The 23,745-nt window shown below is 40.6% G+C and overlaps 1 protein-coding gene and 2 long non-coding RNA genes across 3 annotated transcripts in view; 1 reads left to right on the top strand and 2 right to left on the bottom strand.

Annotated features, from left to right (window-relative positions):
* Positions 1-23,745, bottom strand: part of trpc5a (transient receptor potential cation channel, subfamily C, member 5a) — a 131,113-nt gene that overhangs the window by 39,794 nt on the left and 67,574 nt on the right. The window lies entirely within an intron of this gene.
* LOC106919235 (uncharacterized) lies at positions 1,918-8,730 on the top strand. Its single transcript, XR_001418581.2, has 3 exons — positions 1,918-2,125; positions 5,408-5,531; positions 8,451-8,730. It is a non-coding gene; the product is annotated as an uncharacterized LOC106919235 (long non-coding RNA).
* LOC148154185 (uncharacterized) lies at positions 10,160-23,595 on the bottom strand. The gene is made up of 3 exons (XR_015766272.1): positions 14,588-23,595; positions 12,993-13,095; positions 10,160-11,203 (listed from the first exon to the last, which is right to left on the bottom strand). It is a non-coding gene; the product is annotated as an uncharacterized LOC148154185 (long non-coding RNA).

Consider the following 23,745-nt stretch of genomic DNA (forward strand, 5'->3'; position numbering starts at 1 on the left):
TGCAGCGCAGAAAACCACACTCTTTCATGCTAATCCAATAGCAGCTTTATATAACACACACAGCTTTTACCGTTCGCTGGAAATGGCTTAAAAGGACCTGGACAAGAATGTTTTCAGTAAAGAAAATAAATGAAAGTGACAGAAAATTACACTTCACCGTCAAATGGATCTTTATTTAACCCTTAAAATCTAAATTATTGCAAATGATAGTTTGAACAAATACCAAAGTAAATGAGGTACAAAGTTTTGAAAGATTGCGACGAGCATAAATTAAGCCAGAGGTTCCCAAACTGTGGGGCGTGCCCCCTAGGGGGTGCGCTGTGTCATTGCAGGGGGGGCACGGGAAGCCATCTGGATGATACAGTAGAGGCTTCCACACTTCCCATATTTGTGTCCTCTGTCACTTTTATCAGCAGTTAAAACTGTTTAATCCGTTGTTAACATGTTGTAACCTGTTTTTCCGAGCCGCCTTTAAACGCAACATGAGCGCTACGACGCTCGCGCTGGGTTTCCACCTGTGAAGGAGACCTGCTGCTGCTGTGTGGAGCTACGTAGGTTTGTGTTAGAATCACGGCAGCAAACCAGCAAAACGCAAAGAACTTTTCACAGTTTTTCCCTCCAAACTAACCGACTGAGTTGAGTAAAGCTGTTGGATGCAGGTAATGTTAGCTAAAAGATGACTAGCTAATATCAATACAGAACCAAAACTGTAGAGAGTAGAGAGTGGTTTATTGTATTTGTAATCATTTTTATTTTTTTGTATTTGGTTGAACTAAAACATCACATCAATCTGAGTACATTTTATTTTTGAAAAATTCAATGACGGAAAAATTATAAAACAAAATTTCACCAAAACGAAAATAAATATTATGGACTGAAACATAACTTTCATATTATTTAATCTAAATGTATTTAATTTCTGAACATTTTACATTTCACTATTTCTGTTTATCACATTGCTGGTCCTTGCTTGGACTGTTTGAAAAAACGGCTGCATATTTGCTTTTCTGCATTTTTGGGTTCAAATATGTCAAATTTACAACAAGTCGACTGTTTTGAGTCATTCCCATCAGAAAAAGAAACTTTGGTTAGAAAACAGTAAAGAAAAAAAATATCTTAAGTCAGGACTATGTAGTAAAATACCTTTATATCTATGTTTAGGTTGAAGCAGCTGAAAGGATTTTATACTTTTCAGAATAAAAAACCCAGAAATGTTTTATCACTTTTATGACAGGGACAGTTTTGGGCCTAAAGTATAACTATAAGTATAACTAAGTAAGTAAAAAACATGAGAAATGATTTGGAAATATGTGTTGCACGTCTTTTAAACCGATTTGAGAGAGTCTTTTAAAGAAGAAATCAGAAAAAAACAAACATTTAAATTGCAGACAGCTAAAACAAACAACACCTACACAAGCACCAAATCCACACACAACAGCAGCCGGAACAAAACAGTCCATGAAATGTGCCCTGCTGGCAGCCTGCAGACTCTAAAGTGATAAAATCAGTGGACTCCGTCCAGGAATGACCAAAAAAATAAAACTGCTTTGATGCTAAACATCATTCTTATTAATATATTCTTATTTCATCTTTTCTCCTATAAACTGCAGCAGCAAAGGCACAAAACCCCCCCTAAAAAACTTCCTTCTCTTCCTAATCGTTAACGAATGCAGAGAGTTATCTGGTGGATCCTCCGGGGACGAGGCGTACACTGGGAAACTGTCCAAGTGGAAAAGTTGGTCCTAAATTCCCGTTTATTGAGCTGCTCACAGCTGGACCGGTGGAGCTCTGATGACTCACGATAACCTGCTGGAGAGAAGCGGCCGCGCTCCGCGCAGCAGGATGAATGGGGTTTTACATAATTTGCATTTCCGCTGCTGCAGCTTCTGCAGGTTACGTGACACCGGGCAGGGCAGGCGTTACACAAGGACTGCAGCTCCGCGTTCGCCCACGGACAGGTAGTGGCTGCTGACCCAAGAGCTGCCAGAACACCAACACAAGACTGTTTACACTGGACCGGGTCGAACGCAGCAACGCAAAGGAGGAGGAACGTAAAGAGGCTTCGAGAAGTGAGAGGAAAGTTATGGAAGAATGCAGGAACCGCTGCACCGCCATAAACCGTAAGGTAATAAAACACAAAGAAACACGAGTAGCTGCTTGTATTCTAGTTTTGCTTCACTTTAAAGGTAAGGCAAGGTCATTTTATTTATATAGCACATTTTCAGCAACAAGGCAATTCAAAGTGCTTTACATGAGTTGACTGTAAAGCACTCATGTAGGGAACATAAAGGGAACCTATTATGCAAAAAGTTCAAATTCTGCATGTGTCTGTACTTTGTTTTGAGTTTCTACTGCTTACAAAAACAACACAGGCGCTTAAAAATACCAATAAAAACAAAAACATCCAGCCATTTTTCTGGCAATAACTTCATGTTTTTTGATGTCTGGAAAACAAACTGCTTCACAAAAACCTCCCAATTGTTGAGTTGCATTTCACAATTGCCTGGCAACCCCAGCAGAGTTCAGTTCGTTACCTAGCAACCAAAGTGGAACTCCAGCATGTTTGGTCAGCTGGTTTTACCGCACTACACTGACTGCTGTGTTTTGTTCTTTTGCAGCCTGCCACAATTACAAACTGTAATAGACAATAAATTGTCCCAGAAGTTATTGCGATAAACAAAAGTATTGTTGTTTTGAGGCCATTTTCAAGTAATTTAACGGTAATGGCTTAATAATGCGAGAACACATTCTCAAAGATCAATAAACTTAAAATGCTAATGAACATTTAACACTGGAACTGAAAGACATTTTAAATATCCGAAATAAATGAACAAAAACAACAGACACAACAAGTAAAATGAGCTATGAAGTAAACAAAATTGTCTAGTTGAAACAAAGCGCCAGACTTAAGACTTTTGTTATCCAGTTTTTGATAGAAAGAGGAAAATGAGACAAACGACAAATTCATGCAAATGGAAATTATTGAGCTGGTGTTCATTTATCATGCGATTAATTGATTTATTGTTTATTGTGACACGCTTAGCTGTTGACTAACCACCCAGAAACCACTTGCTACATTGTTGATGGTTGTGCAGGAGGCTCTACTTCTGCTTTTCAAAGTAGGCAGGACTGAGCAAACTAAAGTCTCCTGATCTAAGAAGGATTTTAAGCAAAAATTTGTAATGAACACGTTTTGTGTAGCCCATAAACTGTTAGAGGAAGCACCCATAAGGTTAAAAAGAGTCATCTTCCAGTCAGTTAAACACAAAGCCGAGCCGTTTCTGGGTCCAACAAAATGCACACACGAACACACACACGCTCTTTCATTTTGAATGAGGCAACATAGATCTGCAGACTGCAGGGAATTGTCCCGTTTTCATTAATAAAACAATAAGAACCGTTGCTACCACCACACAGAGAGTACTAGAATGTAAACACAGCTACCAGAGGGGATAAAACGCAGACCCAATCATTTGCTCTCCGTTTGTCTGCAGAACCGAACTGAATTTGAGCCCAAATGTCAGAATCTCACTCAAAGCTCTCACATCCGGTTCACTCTGTCGACTGTTGAGGTCTCAGTCCAGGTGCTTTAAATATTCAAACTGCTGCCAGCTTTAGAAGTTTGCCAAGCGTAGCACATTTAGTGAAGAGGCAGCCATGTGTTGTAAATGACTGTAATGGCTGTAAAATTAAAGAGCTTCGTTTCTGCTCCATCTAATCTGGGCAAACTGGAGGCTAGAAACTAGAAAACAGCAGCCACTTCCAGCACAATCACCAAGAAATATATGAGGATCATTTTGGGCTGCGTCTAAGATGACCGATGGCCTTTTTTTAAAACCCGCTTGCTGAAAGTTTTGTACCAAAGGTTGTTGTACTAAAACATTTATAATATGATCTCCAGTGTTACCTGCTGTATTTAGGCAGCAGAGACAATAAGAAAGATTTAAACAACTGCAGCATTGTCCTTTAATGTACAACAAATGGTTTTCATCCAATTTTAAAAAGCTAAATATTATTTAAAAGGCTATAAAAGAGGTAAATAATAGTGTTCATATATGATGGTTTGTAATCCGGGCTGCTCTGTGGCACATAAGGCAAAGTTTTTGTGTTAGAAACAACAATTCAAACTTGTTTCCGTGATGAAAACATAGAAAATGATGTTTCAGTTGATACTGTAAGTAGGAAAGTCAGCTCTTTGCTGCTTGCATGTTCTGCTACCAGGAACATATTATGCAAAACACACATTTGCATATTTCTGTACTTCCGTTTGTGTTTCTGCTGCTTCTAAAAACAGCACAAGCGCCTAAACAAAAACAACCAACCAACCGTTTTCTGGGAATAACTTCATGTTTTCTGCTGTCTGGAAAATGAACCGTTCCAAAATTCTCCCGAGTGTTGAGTCAAACTGCGCCGTTACCTAGCAACCCCAGCCAGCCCAGGCCGTCGCCTAGCAACCAAAGCAGAACGAGAGAAATGTTTTGTTGTTACCATCCAGAAACTACTTGAAGCAAAAACTAAAGCTTTTCACAGATTCACGGTGGTATAATTGCGCTTCTGTTTGCAGCAGTTCTCATGAGTGTAAACGTCGAGTTGGCCAAAAGCAGATGATTTGGATTTAAAGTGACGAGACGCCCTAAAACGGCTGAAATCTCATAATCTAAAAATGATTTTGTGCAAAATAAAAAAAAGTAATGAACTTGTTTTGCGCTGCCTCGCCTCTCCTGCTGCGACCCTCACCGGAAACATCCAGGCTGAAAACAGAAGCGAGTCGCAGGAAGGGAAGCTGAGCTAACCTGCTGCAAAAGCCCTGAACCTCAGTCTCTTCGACTGCGTTACCAAAAAGCTGCTTCCCAGCTAATTCAATTAATAGGCCAATTTCTGCTGTGATCTCAGAAATACACTCAGCAGTGCTGGGTAATTTAATTTCTCTACAGCATGATGTAATCTGCCCTCAATGTTAAAAGAAAGCAATCAGCTTACCCAAAGTCACGCTAACGCTAATTCACTTTCTGGGCTCACACTCGAGTTTCTGTCCTCTTAGTCGCATGTTCACAGGGTTTCACAGAAGTATTTATGCTGCTTCTACCTGTTCACGTTACAGCAGGAAAAATAAAAAAACTCTGCGGTGTTTAAAAAGCAAAAAAAAAAAAAAAAAGAATAATGAATACTTGTGTGTGTATTAAAAATGACAGTTTCAAACAATTATTTCAAATATTAATGTGAAAACCATGGTGATCCTTCTTGCACATCTAGACACTGAAACTTTTGCTGTTTCTACTTCACAGAATGTAAAATGCTATTTTGTATTAGACAAAGGTTTGGGCTTTGACTGGGCCATTCTAGTACATGAACATGTTTTAATCTAAATCAGCTCTGGCTGCATGTTTTGGTCTTAAATCTTCTGCAGCTTCTTGGTTCCATGTTTCCATCAAATCAGACCAGCTTCTCTGATCCTGCTGGAGAAACGAACCCCCACAGCATGACGCTACCACTGCCATGTTTTAAACATGGGGACGGGACGGTTTGTTCAGGTTGGTATTCAGAGTTTTCTGTTGCCAGTTTTAGTTTTTTTTTATATATTTTGCAGCTTCTCGTGAGCAGTGCTCAGTTTTCCTGCTTCACTGTTTTACAGTTTTGTCCTCTCTTATTGTATTCGCCTCTTTGCATAACTTTTATTCATCTGTCTGGTGCCAGTTCTTTTTCATACACCCACTCCCCCTACTCAGCTCGGTTCATTTCAAGCAGCAACGGAGCACACTGGCATGAGGTTTAAACGATTAAAACCGCGCTGCGCTGAAAATAGCCTTTCAGGAACCTGCAGAAGAATCAACTCATCACCGTTTGGAAATGATAAACACAAAAAGAAAGCAACAAAAGAAAAGTGCATCTCTGGGAGCTTCTTTTGTATTTTAACTTTTCACAGAGGTTTACATCCATTCTGGCACAAAAAGAGAAAAACGCTTGAAATACATCAATGTTGCTCAGAAATAGAAAGCAGAAGTGCACACTACGAGGTGATACACAGAGAGAAAAGCGGAGAAAGCGCGTTGCGTAACCGCATTCAGAAAGCGAGGAGACGGGTTGAAAAAAATCCGGCAGCAGCTTTCTGTGTCCCACTTTCTCCTGCTTGGCTGCTGATCAGATTAGTGACACTTTCTGTGGATTTGTGCATGCGTGCAATTTGCAGCAGCTTCATGAAACAATTAGCAAAAAAAGCCGTTTCCAAACAGAGCTAAAGCTAATGTGTGTGTGCAGCTGCTGAGTGATTCCTGCGAGGCTCAGGCCGAGGCGAAGGACATAAAAACGAGGACGGTCTGCCTCCACTAAATGCTTTCCTGTCACTTCAAAGAGTTTCTAAAGGTTAAAATTTATGTCTAGGGTCAAAGGTCGGACTTTTAGATGAGATCTTTGAGGAGCAGCGAAGGGAAAACAGAACGTCCTCACGTAGATTTGTGTGTAAATCTCAGAGAGATAACATGTTGAAGGATCAATTAAAGCAATAATTCACAAAGCAACGAATAAAACAAACTACAAAAAAAGCAGGTGGATATATTATCCAGCTGCAGCCGACGGTTCGCTGCAGCCGACCTTATTAGGACGCCGCATCGACTTGCTTTTGTTTCGGACGATTCGTTCTGCCTCATTAGGACAGGGCCGGGATCCAAACAGCGTTACCGGTCCCAATAAAGCCCGTGTTTGTACTAAAACAGGCCCCGGCGGGATGACGACCCAGAATCTATTTATTATTGAGACTGCTCTAAATGTATAATTTAGCGAGACTGCAGGTAACTCTGGCCCCAAGGACAGAAAAAGACTTTTAAATGATTCAATGTCCACACAGAGACGCGCACAGAAACGGGCTGGACCAGCATGTGGGCACAGAACCAGGCCGGTTTATTAAAACCCAATAACGGACTGACTGAGCAGCTACTGCTAGCTGCTAGCAGGAAATCTGTTTTTGACCATTCTGACCAGCTCGTCTTTGCAGAAATGTTTTAATTTGAGCCATATAGGAACTTTTTCAGGCCTGTTGACTTGTATCAATTGAATACAAGTCCAGACTTTGACTAGGCCACTCCAAACTCTTTATTTTGTTAATCTGAGCCACTCAGAAGTGGAGTAGAGTTAAAGTCATGAACTGATATCTGGATGTTCTGCTTCAGGGTTTTCTGGTAGAGAGAAGAATTTGTGGTTCCATCAAACACAGAAAGTCGTTCAGGTCCTGAAGCAGAAAAGCAGTCCCAGAGCATCACACTCCCACCACCGTGTTTGACTGTTATGATGGGTTTATTTTTAAAATGTGTTGGTTTAATGTCAAGCACAAGAGGACAGATGTGTCTAAAAAACGTCCACGTTTGTCTCGTCCATCTACAGAATATTTTGTTTTACAAACTCCTTCTAAACATCTGGCTAGGGAGAAATATTAGACTTTGTTTTGTTTTAGGCATTATTAGAGCTCGGACTTTCAATTACTTCATCACACAGATTTTAACGCAATAAATTGCTTTTATTTTTTTATTTTAATTTTTTAATGAAAGTCCCAAGCCGGAACCTTTGTAGTGCGTTTCTGGTACGCCCCTAAACCTGACGCACAACCTACATCCGCTAATGTTGGCATTTTATGATAAAGCTGCTTCTATTGGCCCGAAGGGGATTAATTTTTATTTAAAACAGAATCTGATGGATGCTGGAAAAGACTGTTGTATCCAAAAGGTGCTAAGAGGAGTCAGCAAAGCTTTTTAAGACTAAAATAATCTCGATGCTAAACATGTAGCAGCAGCACAGACAGAAATATTATTTCAAAGAAGTTTCATGAATGATCAGGATTTGGCACTGATGGTTAAATAACATTAAAAAACAGATTAAAAGACAGTAAATAGCTTACAGGTTGAGCTTACAGGTTTATTTATTCAATAATTCAGCAGTAAAAGGTTTTTGAATAGAAAATGTTGTTCATAACATTTGATTAAAATGCGACTAATTAAATAGGGAACCTGAAATTGACTTAATTTACATAAAGTCCCATCATTAATAATTACGTATCCTTATATCTGTGACCATCTTTTATTACTAACAGGTCTGTCTGAAATCCTCAAACCACAGAAACATATTAAATCTCTTGTTTAATCATTTTATTACTTTACAAACAGTCCTAAACTTTGATCGCTTCTGTTTCTGGTTTGGGTGTTTCCCCTCTCCATCTCATGTCTGCTGCTTCTTAATAAAACCTCCATCTGGTTCCAGTCTGTGATTAATTTCTTCCCCCAACATCTCTTTTTGATTGCTGTCATTTGTCAAACTGTCAAACAAACTTCAGCTCTTCTGCTGCCCTGTTTTCGCCCCGTTGCTGACATTTTATTTCTTCATTTCTCTCAGTTTTTTGTCTCCAGAAACGACACCGAGGGAACCGACAAACACGTGAAAATTACTCTCTTTGCTTTCCCCGGCAGGTTCCTTTACATCACGTCCTTTTCCTGCAGCAGTCAGTGTAACGGGGCGAGCAGCCGGATCCAGGAAATACCCGAGTGTTTTGACTGAAAGGCCGTCGATGTTTTTAAAGAAGTCCTTCCTGAATTCCTGAATTTGTTGAGACGGTTTTCAAACATCCTGCAAGTCTGATGACATCATGTTGGTGCAAACCTTTTGCTTCTTTCAGCGTTTAAGTAGCGATCTAGCTCAAGCTTACTATTTTAGTCCTGTGTTAATAAATATTAATTCATTTGTTAATAATGTAATGTCCCATTTTTACAGTAAAGCACAGTGCTGCCTTTACTGTGCTGATCTGCTCAGGTTTCCCTGCACCAGCGTTAGCGTTAGCATTAGCATTGTTTTTCTGCAGCAACAGAGGAGGAAAGTAGATGCATCTGGGCTGCTTTGGAGAAACTTTTCTTCTCTTTCTTCCAAGATGGATTACCACACACACTCACACACACGAAACAATTAACAACAAAACCACACAGTAAGCAGTGTTTGATGTATTGGTTTATCAGCAATGATTTCATCCCGTTTCTCTGGCTTTTTCTCCAACTTGCTGAGCTGCAACTATTTAAGTGTGAATCCATATGGAAGAGCGACTAAGAGAAATTAAACTGAGAAAAAGTTTGTTTTATTACATTAATCGGCTTAATCTAGATTAATCATCAAGTAATTTAGTAATCGATTAATCGCTAACTAGAGTGTACAGACTCAGAAAAATACTACTTTACAAAATAAACATATTCAGAGCAGCAATTGAGCCAAAACTGTACAGAATATACAAATAATAAAAATGTGTCTGAATACGTTCACCCAAACATTCTCGTAGTTTTAGCTTCATCTGATTCCAATTAATCAGTTAATCCAAAAACTAATCAACACATCAGCCTTTGGGTCTGAGTTTTTTTCGCTTCCTTTGCTTCCAATGATCTGTTAGTTGCAGATCTACTTGTTTTTCCCTCAGATTGCTTAAACTCTGACAGTAAGGAATATGTATAATTTATTTATTTCTGCTCATTGTTATTGTCCTCATATGTGAAATCAAAGAACTGAGAGATTCTGCAGGCAGATTTAGTATTTTTGCACCTTTTCTAGGACCAATTTTTAGTCAGACTGAACCGGACCGAGACTCAAAAAGACAAAAAGCTTTTCTTTGAGCAAACTATCCACATAAACAGCACACACCTACATAGAAACGAGCACAGCAGCCCACCAGAACACACACACACGCACGCACGCACACACACACACACACACACACACACACACACACACACACACACACACACACACATACTTGTATTAGGTGAAACGTGAGGACCATTTTTAGCGAGTGACTAGGTGGTTACGCGTGGGGACTCAACTTTCTAAATGAGCTAAAGACTCCATTTTAGGTTTGGATTTTTTTTAGGGACATTGGAACATGAAATATCATCTTTAACATAAAAATTTATAAAGTTTAGAAAATCAAAAATCTGTCAGGTTTTGGGTGCACGTGGGGACTTGTCCTTCACCAACTACCACCAGGTGGCACTGTGTAATTTTTGTGAACACAGTTTGTTAAATATGAGCAATCCTAGTTGTTTTAAGTCAATAAACTGCATTATATTAGATTTGTTTTTGTTTAATGATATTTTAAGTTCCTGGTAACCTGCTTAAAGCCAACCATCAATATTGGACTGCATTTTCAGGTTGTATGTGAACCATTTTATTACACAATTTCCAGATATACGTAGTACAATTCAACATGGATATACATATATGAAATGGATTCATTGATTTGCATCCATAAACATTAACATACAAACTTCCTCTTCTATGAAAGTATGCATACATACTTGGATTACAAAACTTGACTACAGCTGTCTCAGAACTTCAAAACTGGCAGAAACTCCAAACAGATCCGGGGTGGTAATGGCACTAACAAATGATCAGGTTCTTTAACAGTACCAAAAAAGTCAACGCTTACCTTCTTTTGAAAGTCTCTCGTTTTAACGCATCTATGCGATTTTTCACATAGAATTTAACCCCTTGCCATGTCCTGTCCTTGAGGGCCACTGGCGAGGTTTCAATGCACTTCATACAGTCATGGCCAAAAGTTTTGAGAATGATTCAAATGTTAATTTTTACAAAGTCTACTGCTTCAGTTTTTATAATGGCAATTTGCATGTACTCCAGAATGTTATAAAGAGTGATCAGCTTAACAGCAATATTTGATTTTGGGTCCATGGCCTGGAAACTCCCCAGATCTTAATCCCATTGAAAACTTGTGGTCAATCATCAAGAGACGGGTGGACAAACAAAAACCTAGCAATTCTGACAAAATGCAAGCATTGATTGTGCAAGAATGGACTGCTATCAGTCAGAATTTAGTCCAGAAGTTGATTGAGAGCATGCCAGGGAGAATTGCAGAGGTTCTGAAGAAGAGGGGTCAACACTGCAAATACTGACTTGCTGCATTAACTCATTCTGTCAGTAAAAGCTTTTGTTACTCATAATATGATTGCAATTGTATTTCTGTATGTGATGAAAACATCTGACACATGAAATCCAGAGGGCAGCAGTTCATGTGAAAATATAATATTTGTGTCATTCTCAAAACTTTTGGCCATGACTGTACACTGGGCTTTCTCAGGAACCTTTCCAGATTCAATACAGTCCATGAGCGTTTTCTCCACCGCCTGAATTTCTTCTTGGCTCCACTTGAGTCTCTTCTTTTGTGGTGGGCCTGAAAAATAATTAGGGGCACATAAGTGTTCTTCAATGAAAAAAGGTTTCAGTCTGTGTGACAGGGCAAGTTATAAAGCTATCACAAAAACATTTTTTAATCACAGCTGTAGTAAAGTATTTAATATTAAAGGGTCAGTTGTCAGCTGTAATAGTTGCCACTGATGAAGCTGACAACTAGTAATGAGTGAAAACATTAATCTCACCAGTCCTTAAAAAAGCATCAGCAGGTACCCTGCCAGCATGCCTAGGTGGGCCCCATGTGGGGGAAAGGAGGGCTGATATATGGGTCCCATATGGGTTTGTCTGCGGGTTCCACAATGGACCCACATGGGTTTGCCCATGTAGGGCCCATGTAGGGCCACAGCCCACATGGGCCCTACATGCCCTATATGGTGGGGGCCCACATGGGTTTGCCCATGTATGGCCCATGTGGGCTGTGGCCCTACATGGGCCCTACATGGGCAAACCCATGCCGGGCCATTGTGGAAACCGCGGACAAACCCACATGGTCTGCCCTCCTTTTCCCCACATGGGGCCCACCTAGGCATGCTGGCAGAGATGTGAATTATGGCATAAAAACAGAATCCGACGCTGAACAGTGAAAAATGAACACATGATGTGAAACATGATGATTAGGCAGCGCAGCAGGTGATGAGTGAAGATTACTGAGCATCAATAAATGATAAAATAAATCTAGAAACAGAAAAGAAACTAAAGTGGACATAGCAATAAACCAAGAGAGGACAATACTAATCAAAGGAAACTAAATGGAAATTAATGAAGAACAAAATGCAAGAATAAACTAAGAAACTAAAGTAAATACAGAGGAATAAACTGGTATGGCAAGACCTTTCGATCAATAATTAATACATAGGATGTATGGCAAGAATAAACACACTATTTCCAGATAAAAGGTAAAATAATATTGTTGAAGTGCCATGGGTTTGCTGAGACCATATCTAATATTGAGAATAAATATATCTTACAGACCATAACAGTAAATAACTTATCACTTATTTATGTTTTTAATTATATTTGATATATTTATTTCTTCAATATTATTTTCATGTCAGTGTTAATGTCATGGTGGTGTTCAGTGACTCCATGACACTTTCAGTTTGACTCATTAGGATTTGATGAAGAACCAGATTTGTTCTTTGTAATTTCTGTTCAGTAAAACTATTAATCTATAATCAATAGACAGGTCTATATAAAGAAATAATCCATATTTCTGTCTCATATTTGTGTGGCATTAAAAGGAACTTTTGTTTTTCCACTAAAAGCTCTGGTTTGCACAGTAAATGCCATTTGGGTGAAATTTTATGGATGATGCTCTGATGTCCCATTCTCCTGAAGGCAGCACAGAGCTGCACCACAAGAAACTGACAAACATTGAACAGAAGAAGAGTTATGATTAATGTAGTTACAGTTCTATCCATGTTTTAATGCTGCAGAGTTCAGTTGGTTTGCAAATAGTCCAAAGTTTAAACTGGCATGTTGTTCATCTTTTATCTCCTCATTTTGTGGAATATTTAACAACTAGAAAATGGCACAAAATAATAATATTTTTTCCACTCTGATTGGCTGCTGTTAGGCCTACCGATGTTAACCTGAATGTTCATTGCATTTTTCTTAGACGCCTGTGAAAATAATTTCTATTCCCATGACTTTTTGTTCTCTGGGAAATTATTTCTGATGATAAATACAGAAACAAGCATAAAAATCAAAACATCTACAATCATCAGTTAAAAAAAGTGTAATACTATGATATTTATAGATAAACTTACAATCAGTTCTTGTGAGCTCAGGCACGCTCGTGTCCCGTACTTCAGCTGGTGTTGGACCAAGGATGACGGTATCGTCGCTCTCATCGGATGACTGTTTCAACTCCTAAAAATTGACAAGTTAACAGTAAAATGCCTAAATTAGCTGTTACAACTTAATACAGAGCTACAGAGTCAACTTCAACTTCATGAAGGTATTTAGAAATCCCAAATATGTCACATATTAACAGCATCAAAAGTGTACAGGCTCCATCAGATTACACTGGAGATTCTGCATTTCATGGTGCATAATATGAAAACACAGCACTTAACAGAGGGGGTGGGAGGACAAATAAAGCAAAAGCCTTACTTATATATTTAATACTAACCATGAAGTGATCCACCCGGATCTGTCACAAATACACCAAAAGCTAATATTCTGCTGTGTCCAAATTTGACAGTTAAAAATCAGACACCCACACAGGAGTTAGGTACTGACCGCAGCAAATTACATTTGGACTATGATATCCATTTTCACCTAATCTGACCTATTAACTGTAGGTTAAATGACACAAACTATGCACATTGATTTTATACTTCAACATGCAGGGTTTCCCCCAGAAAACTTGCTAAACCCGGTGGTCGGGTGCCCAGGCGGTCCACCGTGTTTTTTGTATTAAAAGATGTTAAGTTGACAATAAAAGTAAAAATATCACTGGGTAATTATGTTATGGGAAAACATCATCATTGAACTGCTATATAAACCCACAACTAGTCTTAAAAACAACTAATCAAAAAATACAATTAAAATGAATATCAATTCTGTCCACTTCTGTTAAATCCAAATTAAGTCAGCAGCTCCATTGGGCCCCCAGAGCTTCAGAGGCCCCATAAATGCTAATATTTTAACACAGACCACCATTTGTTTATTGAGATTATCATTGCTGCTAAATTTGACATAATGGTTTCAGCATACATAAATTAAAAGGCTTTAAATTATTTGACATTTATATGCAAGACAGTGGTTCTTAACCTTTTTTGAGGTACCAAACCCACCAGTTTCATATGCGCATTCACTGAACCCTCCTGCAGTGATAAATAAAATATGATTTCCCCAACTAGAAGAACAACTAAAGGAACAACTAGACTGTTACTAAATAAAATTAGCAAAGCTATAAGAAGTCAATAACAGATGAATGTATAAAGGAAAGCAGTTGAACTGGGTCCTACCAAAACATCTCCCGCTGTCAGAGATGACAAATGTGAGAGTGAGACATATTATCTATCTATTAGAGGTGTGCCGATCGATCGGCCATCGATCATAATCGGCCGATTTCCGTGAAAAAGTGTATGATCGGTGATCGCCGATCACGGTATTGGCACATCTCTATCTAGATTCATACTTAGATACTGGCATATGCTGCCACCCCTGAAAAAATCCCTGCCCTCCTCTTGTCACCCCATAAATATTTTGCTAGATCTGCCCCTGCACACCTCCCTTCTCTTACCTGTGCGGTTATGCACAGGTTACATTAATTTAGCTGAAACAGTTATGCAAAAACAATTTAAAAGTGGGAAAAACACTGTGGGCTAATGCATCTTTCCCTGAGATAATTCACCTTTTAAACTGGAACAGCCGTCACTCCCATCACTGGATCTGCATCTCTGGTTGGGATTTTCCTGGAAACCCCCCCCCCCAAACATTCAATGATTATAAATGTGTCAAAGCCCTGAAATTCATTTTAACAAAGCAGATTCACTCTCTTCCCCTCAACTAAAGTTATGATGCTGAAGTTAGTTTCTAATTCACAGCTCTTCCCCAAATATCCCAACCTTTATTATTCTAAAGAGAATGTAGTCTGGTGTAATGTGCCCTGAAGGCCCCCCTCCCAGCAGAATCAACCTTTACCCACAAGGTATCCATTTACTTCAGCCTCATGTTTTAGATCCTCATGTCTATCGTCTCTCCATTCAAAACACATGCAAAAAAGCAAAAACCCTCTTCAATCACACAAGCAGGGTGACTGAAAATAGTGCATATTTCATTATTTCTGCTTTATGAGGTTTGCAATTTGCTAACTTAGCTTTTTATATTTTGCATTTGAGTCTTTTTTTTGAGCAGTCATATTTTAATATATTTTTTAGGTTATCACTTTTATTTTTATTTTTCTTGTAAGACTGCACATCAATAAATAAAATATAAAACATGCATGTTTCTTATTAGCTGTACTAGGCTAATGTAAGCTAGCCATCCAAGTGAAGCACAATTGAAACAGTTTTTACAGATCAACACGTTTAAACAGCATTTAAAAGTATATCTGACCGAGTGATATAATGGATAAAAACTAGGAGTCCATTAAGATAACTATAATCTTACCATTTTTTTAGATCAATCCTCGTCATACGTCGCTCCTCATTCCTCGGATGTGTTAGCATGAATCCCCTCCTTCGGTGTGCAGTAGTCAAAAAGGAGCGCTTGATTTTTCCTCCGGCACACGCCGGAGTTTCTGCTTGGTTGCAAAAAGCATTGAGCTGAGGTTGACGGCCCAGCCCTGTGTTAATAACTAATGACACCTTAACTTTGGCGTCACAACTTTCCCGCGCCATCAATTAAGTTTTAAAACTATGAAATTAATAAGTTACATTTTATTATCTCCCACAGTAATGCTTCAGGAGACAAAATTATTCTTTGTAATGGAAATTTTGTAGGTTCAACACCAGTCAATTCTGCAAAGTTTGAGAGCAAGTTATGGAGGAATGTTGAGGGGGGATGGGCATGGGTGAGGTGGGGACGTCAAATCTCAGGAAGTGTGTGAGATGGCAGCCATTATAGAGAGACTGGGGATAGAGGCTATAGCATATCAGAAAAACAAGATGTGGAAAAATAAATATATAAATTAGGAAAGTTGAAAGAAAGTGACTGAAGAAATGTGAGCCAGTCAACCTGTTTGATTAGCATACTGATTTTGTTATTTTCCCACCGTTCTTTATCTTCAACCAAGCATGTTGAGGGGGATGGGCATGGGTGAGGTGGGGACGTCAAATCTCAGGAAGTGTGTGAGATGGCAGCCATTACAGAGAGACTGGGGATAGAGGCTATAGCATATCAGAAAAACAGGATGTGGAAAAATAAATATATAAATTAGGAAAGTTGAAAGAAAGTGAAGAAATGTGAGGTGGTCAACCTGTTTGATTAGCATACTGATTGTTTTTATTCTCCAACCATTCTTTATCTTCAACCAAGCATGTTGAGGGGGGATGGGCATGGGTGAGATGGGGACGTCAAATCTCAGGAAGTGTGTGAGATGGCAGCCATTACAGAGAAACTGGGTAGATGGCTATAGTACATAAGAAAAACTATATGAGGAAATGTGAGCCAGTCAACCTGCTTGAGTTGCATGCGGATTCTTTATTTCTCTTCTCCCACCATTCTTTATTGTCAACCAAGCATTTTCCTTAAAAAGTTCAAACATGCTATACTTTATAGTTCAGCATGTTTCCCTCCAGGCCATGGAGGGAATGTTGAGGGGGGATGGGCATGGGTGAGGTGGGGACGTCAAATTTCAGGATGTGTGTGAGATGGCAGCCATTACAGAGAAATTGGGTGGAGGCCTATTGTAGATAAGGAAAACTATATGTGGATGAATATGTGGATAAGATTACTATTATACTATTATATTATTATACTACTATATATTACTATTATTATACTACATGTGGATAAATATGTGGATAAGATTTTTATTTCTGTTAAATTTTGTATGGGCAAGTCACTTAAAATGATGGACAACACTGCTCTTTGTTTTATGCTTTACATAAAACAAAGAGCAAATAAAGGATTGTGTTCAGCAGAAAGCTTCTGCACTTAATGCACCTAATACCGTCATTTCTACTAAGCAGGCCTAAACATGACCTGTTTGACTTGACTAATGAACATGGAGTGAAATACTTTCTCTTTAGGAATTATTCAATTAGTTTTAATTCAATTTCCAGACATAGAACTGCTATGTTTACCATTTTATTAAGATTCCTGTTTCTTTCAGTCATACCATTCCCCTAGCACACAATGGGATAGAACAGTACCCCATTCCTAGAACTGTTTGATAGAACGTCAGACTTGTCGCATGAAGAATCAGAATCACTTTTATTGCTATTGCTAGTATACAGGGTCATGTGTTAGGAAATTGCTTTGATATATTGATGCAAAATATGACTAAAAAGTAAAAATATGTATGCATGTGCAGAATAGCAGGTAGATAAAGTGGCAGTGTTATGCAACATTCAATTATCTATTGTTAACAGTCTAATGGCTGAGGTAAAGAAGCTGTTCTTGAGAAGTGTTAGTCGCAATCCAACCTGCACGACCTACATCCCTGAAGTACAGGTCATGTAAATGTTGGAGGTTGCACCCAATCACCTTTTCATCAGTATGCATGATGTGTTGTAATCTAGGTTTGTCCTTGGTTGTGGTTCCATTGTACCCAGTGACAGAGGTGGTGAGGACGGACTTGATGATGTCTGTGTTAAACTGCACCAACACTCAATTGGCAGTTTGAGTTCTCTCAGCTGCCATAGCTAGAACAACTTGTTCTGGGCCTTTATGATAAAGGAGCTGATGGTTGGCTCCCACTTGAAGTCCTGGATGATGGTAATGTCCAGGAAGCAGAATGAGTCCAAATTGGAGATAGAAAGGACTCTGAGAGGGGATGATGGGTCTGTGACTTTCCTAAGTCTATCATTAACTCCACTGTCTTCTGGGTATTGAGCTTGAAGTAGCTGCACCAAGCCACCACCTCTAGTGTGACCCTTTTTTATTTTAGTTTCCAACTCCTTTATCCATGGAGGGTATTCTCTCTGTGTTATGGCCACTCTTCCATCACAAAGGTCCAGAAAACAAAAATGCCAGAGTAGTCCTTCAGGAGAAGGTTTTTGACTCACTCAAAAACAATAAAAAGCACTCACGGAGACTTTTCCTGTGTCAAAGGAGTTTCTTTTACTTATAAAAATAACAAAAAATAATCTCCGAGTTGACTTCAAATAAAACGTTAATTTGCGGTACAAAAACTGTTTCACTCCTCACTCCTTCACCCAACAATCAGATCAGCCCCAACAGCTGCTTCTGCCTGTTAATCACTGCAGGAGGAGGGTCTAAGCAAAACAAATAAATACATACATACATAAATAAATAAATATACAACAATAGAGGTACAATACAACTGGAGGTGGGGCACAATGGCGAGCGCCTGGTGGCCGGGCTTTTACCCACGGAGCCCGGCCGGGCTCAGCCCGAAGAGGAGACGTGGGTCCCCCTTCCAATGGGCTCACCACCTGTCGGAGGGGCCAAAGGGGTCGGGTACAATGTGTAATGGGCGGCGGCCGAAGGAGGGGACCCTGGCGGTCTGATCCTCGGCTGCAGAAGCTGGCTCTTGGGACATGGAACGTCACCTCTCTGGTGGGGAAGGAACAGGCGCCAGTGTGCGAGGCTGAGAGGTTCTGGGTAGAACCTCTCAGCTTGAAATAGCTGAGAGGTTACTCTCAGCTACTTCAATCTGAGGTTACTTCAAGCTGAGAAATAGTCGGCTAGAAATAGTCGGCCTCGCCTCGACGCATGGCTCTGGTTCTGGAATCAGTGTCCTTGAGAGGGGCTGGACGTACTTCCACTCTGGAGTTGCCCACGGTGAGAGGCGCCGGGCAGGAGTGGGCATACTTGTTCACCGGGTTTACCCCGGTGAACGAAAGGGTAGCCTCCTTCCGCCTATGGGTGGGGGTAAGGGTTCTGACTGTTGTATGTGCTTATGGGCCGAACAACAGTTCAGATTACCCACCCCTCTTGGAGTCCTTAGAGGGGGTACTGACCTGGAGGGGCGTGGTTGGGAGGAACGGCCCCCCCAATCTGAACTTGAGTGGTGTTCTGTTATTGGACTTCTGTGCTCATCACGGATTGTCCATCATGAACACCATGATGGACATAAGGGTGTCCATATGTGCACTTGGCACCAGGACACCCTAGGCCGCAGGTTGGATGATCGATTTTGTCGTCGTTTCATCGGATCTGCGGCCGTATGTCTTGGACACTCGGGTGAAGAGAGGTGCGGAGCTGTCCACTGACCACTACCTGGTGGTGAGTTGGCTCCGGTGGTGGGGGAGGAAGCCGGTCAGATCTGGCAGGCCCAAACGTATAGTGAGGGTCTGCTGGGAACGTCTGGCGGAGTCCCCTGTGAGACGGAGCTTTAACTCTCATCTCTGGCAGAACTTCGAACACGTTCCGGGGGAGGTAGGGGACATTGAGTCTGAGTGGACCATGTTCCGTGCCTCAATTGCCGAGGCGGCTTATCGGAGCTGTGGCCGCAAAGGTTGTTGGTGCCTGTCGCAGCGGCAACCCTCGAACCCGTTGGTGGACGCCTTCGGTGAGCGATGCTGTCAAGGAGTCCTATCGGGCCTTTTTGGCCTGTGGGACTCCAGAAGCAGCTGATGGGTACTGGCGGGTGAAGCGGCATGTGGCTCAGGTGGTCGCTGAGGCAAAAACTTGGGCATGGGAGGAGTTTGGAGAGGCCATGGAGAAAGACTTCCGTACGGCTTCGAGGCGATTCTGGTCCACCATCCGGCGTCTCAGGAGGGGGAAGCAGTGCAGCACCAACACTGTTTATAGTGGGGGCGGTGTGCTGCTGACCCCGTCCCCTCAACTCGGGACGTTGTGGGCCGTTGGGCGGAATACTTCGAAGACCTCCTCAATCCCACCAACATGCCTTCTGTTGAGGAAGCTGAGCCTGGGGACTCTGGGTCGGGCTCTCCAATCTCTGGGGACAAGGTCGCCGAGGTGGTCAAAAAGCTCCTCGGTGGCAGGGCCCCGGGGGTGGATGAGATCCGCCCGGAGTTCCTTAAGGCTCTGGATGTTGTAGGGTTGTGTTGGCTCACGCGTCTCTGCAATATCGCATGGACATCGGGGGCAGTTCCCCTGGATTGGCAGACTGGGGTGGTGGTCCCCCTGTTCAAAAAGGGGGACTGGAGGGTGTGCTCCAATTACAGAGGGGTCACACTCTTAAGCCTCCCTGGTAAGGTCTATTCAGGGGTTCTGGAGAGGAGGGTCCGTCGGATAGTCGAACCACGGATTCAGGAAGAGCAGTGTGGTTTTCGTCCTGGTCGTGGAACACTGGACCAGCTCTACACCCTCAGCAGGGTCCTGGAGGGTTCTCTGTTGCCACTGATCAGAGGCAAACAATCTACATAAGTTACTTTTAATGGTTTTGATAACCTCATCAGAATAATGTTTCTGGTTGTCAGCAGCAGTGATACTGAACCAAAGAGGTGAAATTTTATCCTGTAAACCTTAAGAGGTTTACTAATGTCCCCTTCTGGCCACCACAGAAACCTCAGAAAGTCTCTGTCCTTTTCATCAACATAAACTTGATAAAACATTGCCTCAATGTCTGCCATAACAGTGATTGCTTCTTGGCGAAACCTTAACAGTACCCCAATCAGGGTGTTTGTTAAATCAGGACCTTGGAGATGTTTCTTGTTCAGAGAGGTTCCTTGAAATGAGGATGTGCAGTCAAACACCACCCTCAGTATGTTCTTTCGCTTATGGTAAACGCCATGATGCGGAATGTGCCAGACATGTCCATTCTCCCTAGTGACTTTGGTGCTGCTTGGCTGAAATATGTGGAATTTAGAGCCAAATGAATGGCAATGGCTTGCTATATTGTGTGGGCATGGGGAAGTCACCTTCCAGTGTAAACTTGTTGAGCTTTAAAGCAAGTAAGACCAATTTATCTGGTATCTGCCTCAGTATCATCTTGATTAGATCAAGGGAGTCAGAAATGGAACTTTCAAAGGAAAAAAACAGACTTCTTGTTCTGATAGGGTGTGCATTTATGTCATCATATGACCAAATAGTATCATTTGGCATACCACATGGATCACTCATTGTTTGGTATAAATCAGTCTTTCTTTATAGATTTTCCAAATTTATGGTATGAAGCTCAAAGTTAAGGCCTGGCCATGCCCCTTTAACATCCACAAAAACAAAAACAAAAAATTGATAATCATTACTCCCCAACACCTTAATGCAGTGGTTCTTAACCTTTTTTGAGGTACCAAATCCATCAAATTCATATGCGCACTCGCTGAACCCTTATGTAGTGATAAACAAAATTATTTTTTTCAAAATTCAAGACATAGGGGGTGACCCAATTAGAGTCTATTTGGGTCACCCGAAGATCACTAAGTCTTCTTCAAAGGTAGAGTCTCTGATAACAGTTCTTCAAAATATAGTCAGTGTTTTCAGTTGAGCTGACTGTCCAGGAACGACCCAAGGTATTTAAAATTTGCCACAATTTCAACAGGTTGACCATCGAGAGAAACTGGATCCACTTTAAGGTCTTGTTTAGATCATTTAATTAGCTCTACATTCTTAAGAGAATGAAAAATTAATAATAAATAAAGACTTTGCAGTATTCTGATTTAGTAATGTAATCCTTCTAGTGCAGGCTCCCAATCTGCCTCTGCGCGAAAGAACGCACACCTTTAATATGTCCTCAGACGCAGGCGGAGTGTCAGGGTCAGACATTGTTAATGATCACACAATCCCTTCACTTTCAAATAAGTTCATCCATAAACATCCTTTTTTGTTGCAATTCTTTTCCAAAATCCACAACTTTGCTTTCTGTGGCGATTGATTGTTTCTCTGCAGCGCAGCTGCACTTTCATTCATAAACTCAATCAGCTGATTTTACTCACTGCCCGCTGGCTGCTTTCTTTGTTCTTCTGTGAGTGATCGGCTGGATCCCACAACTTTGCGCTTTTCTTCAAGTCGTCGGTGAAGGTTTTTGTACTTGTTATGGCCACTCTTGCATCACAAAGGTCCAGAAAACAAAAATACCAGAGTAGTCCCTCAGGAGGAGGTTTTCGACTCATTCAAAAACAATAAAAAGCACTTGGGGAGACTTTTCCTGTTTCAAAGGAGTTTCTTTTGCTTATAAAAATAACAAAAAATAATCTCTGAGTTGACTTAAAATAAAACGTTAATTTGCGGTACAAAAACAATTTCACTCCTCACTCCTTCACCCAATAATCAGATCAGCTCCAACAGCTGCTTCTGCCTGTTAATCACTGCAGGAGGCTGACTGAGTAATTATGTTACCACCCCCATGCCACTAGAGGCAGTAGCAACCCCGAAAAGAATTTGGTACAGAATTTGGTAAAAACTGTGAGCTTTGCTGAAGTAATAAAAGACACAAGTTCAAATTCATGCTGAGAAGTGGAGCTTCTTCAATCAGTGCGGCAGAGGCTCCACTGAACCCCTGAGACCGACTGATCAAACCCCTGGGGTTCGAATGAACTCACGTTAAGAACCACTGCCTTAATGTCATATTGACCAAATTTGAAGATAGCTCAGAATCTGTAGGAGTTTGTTGAAGTTTGACATGTATGAAAAGTCAAAAATGCCAAAAAATTTGACCCAAAATGGCAACATTTCCTCCAAAAGGCTTTTTTTCTTGTTTCAGTGGGTCCTACCGATGTACCAAATTTCAGCTCTTTACGATTTGCCAGTTAACTTGAGTTTCAATAGTGTGTGTGCACTTAGCTTCTCAAAGCTAAGAGCGCAGCTTTGAGCTAAGCTGCTTATTTAATATTTATAATAATAAATAATAAATTTATTTATTACAATAAATTTATTATTATTTATTGTAATAAATTTTATTTAATTTATTGCAATAAATTAAATAAAAAAGTAAATACTGGTAAACTTCACTTTAAATTGCAATAAAATAAATTAAATGAAAAATACTCCATTAATCCCACAATGTAAAAAAATAAGTTAAAAATATTACATTTTTAAAGTTAAAGTTTAATTTCACCAATAAATTGCAAAACCTCTGACCGACCAATAGAGGGAGCTAGAGAGTGAGCAGATGGTGACGCACTGTTCCGGAACACCTAGCCTAATGGGGACTGCAATAATCTGTGTGACCACTAGGGGCGGTTCCCTTATACACACACACACATTTTGTCTTGGAATGGAATTCGTGGGGACTTCCTGGAAAACTTCACCAGGCATGTTTATACACCATTTTCTACTTGAAAATGGGGTTGTGCCGGTGGGGACCTCAAATTTGGTCCCCACGTGTCATCAGGTCCCCACGTGTATGCACAGAGTCAGGCTGAAGTCCCCACGCGGCAGGTAAAACAAGTACACACACACACACACACACACACACACACACACACACACACACACACACACACACTCCAGTCCTCCCCTGTTCTTCTCTTTTTCACACTTATCTTCCCATTAATCCGGAGCGGCCCACAAGCCTCTGCAGAGGTGTTGCGAAGAGTATCGGCCTCTTTCCTACACCTTCCTGCCAGCCAGCTGGACCAACTTCATGACATCCTGTGAGTCAAACAGCCAATCAGACGTTTTATTCGGCACTATGGGTAAGCAGCGTGTGAAGCGATTTAGACGTTGGGTAGAAACTGGTTCAGGTGAACAGAGGTGGACAAAGATGGCACTGAGGAAAGAGAAGCGCTAATTCTGCAGATTTTTATTCAAGTAAATGTCAAACTGTAGCCGTTCAAGAGTAAAAAAGAGAAACCGATCAAATTATCATCCATTTAATATTTAACAATTACATAATCACATGGACCAAAATATAAAGTTGAGTGGAAATTTTGGTATTTTAAGGACAAAAATGACTAAAATTTTCACATAAGTAACAAAAAATATCAAGAAAATGTTTCCAAATCAGTTTCTTTCAATAAAAAACTTATGAAATTG

Source organism: Poecilia mexicana, unplaced genomic scaffold, assembly GCF_051168715.1.
Source record: "Poecilia mexicana isolate PSO_F unplaced genomic scaffold, ASM5116871v1 scaffold_18, whole genome shotgun sequence".
NCBI lineage: Eukaryota > Metazoa > Chordata > Actinopteri > Cyprinodontiformes > Poeciliidae > Poecilia > Poecilia mexicana.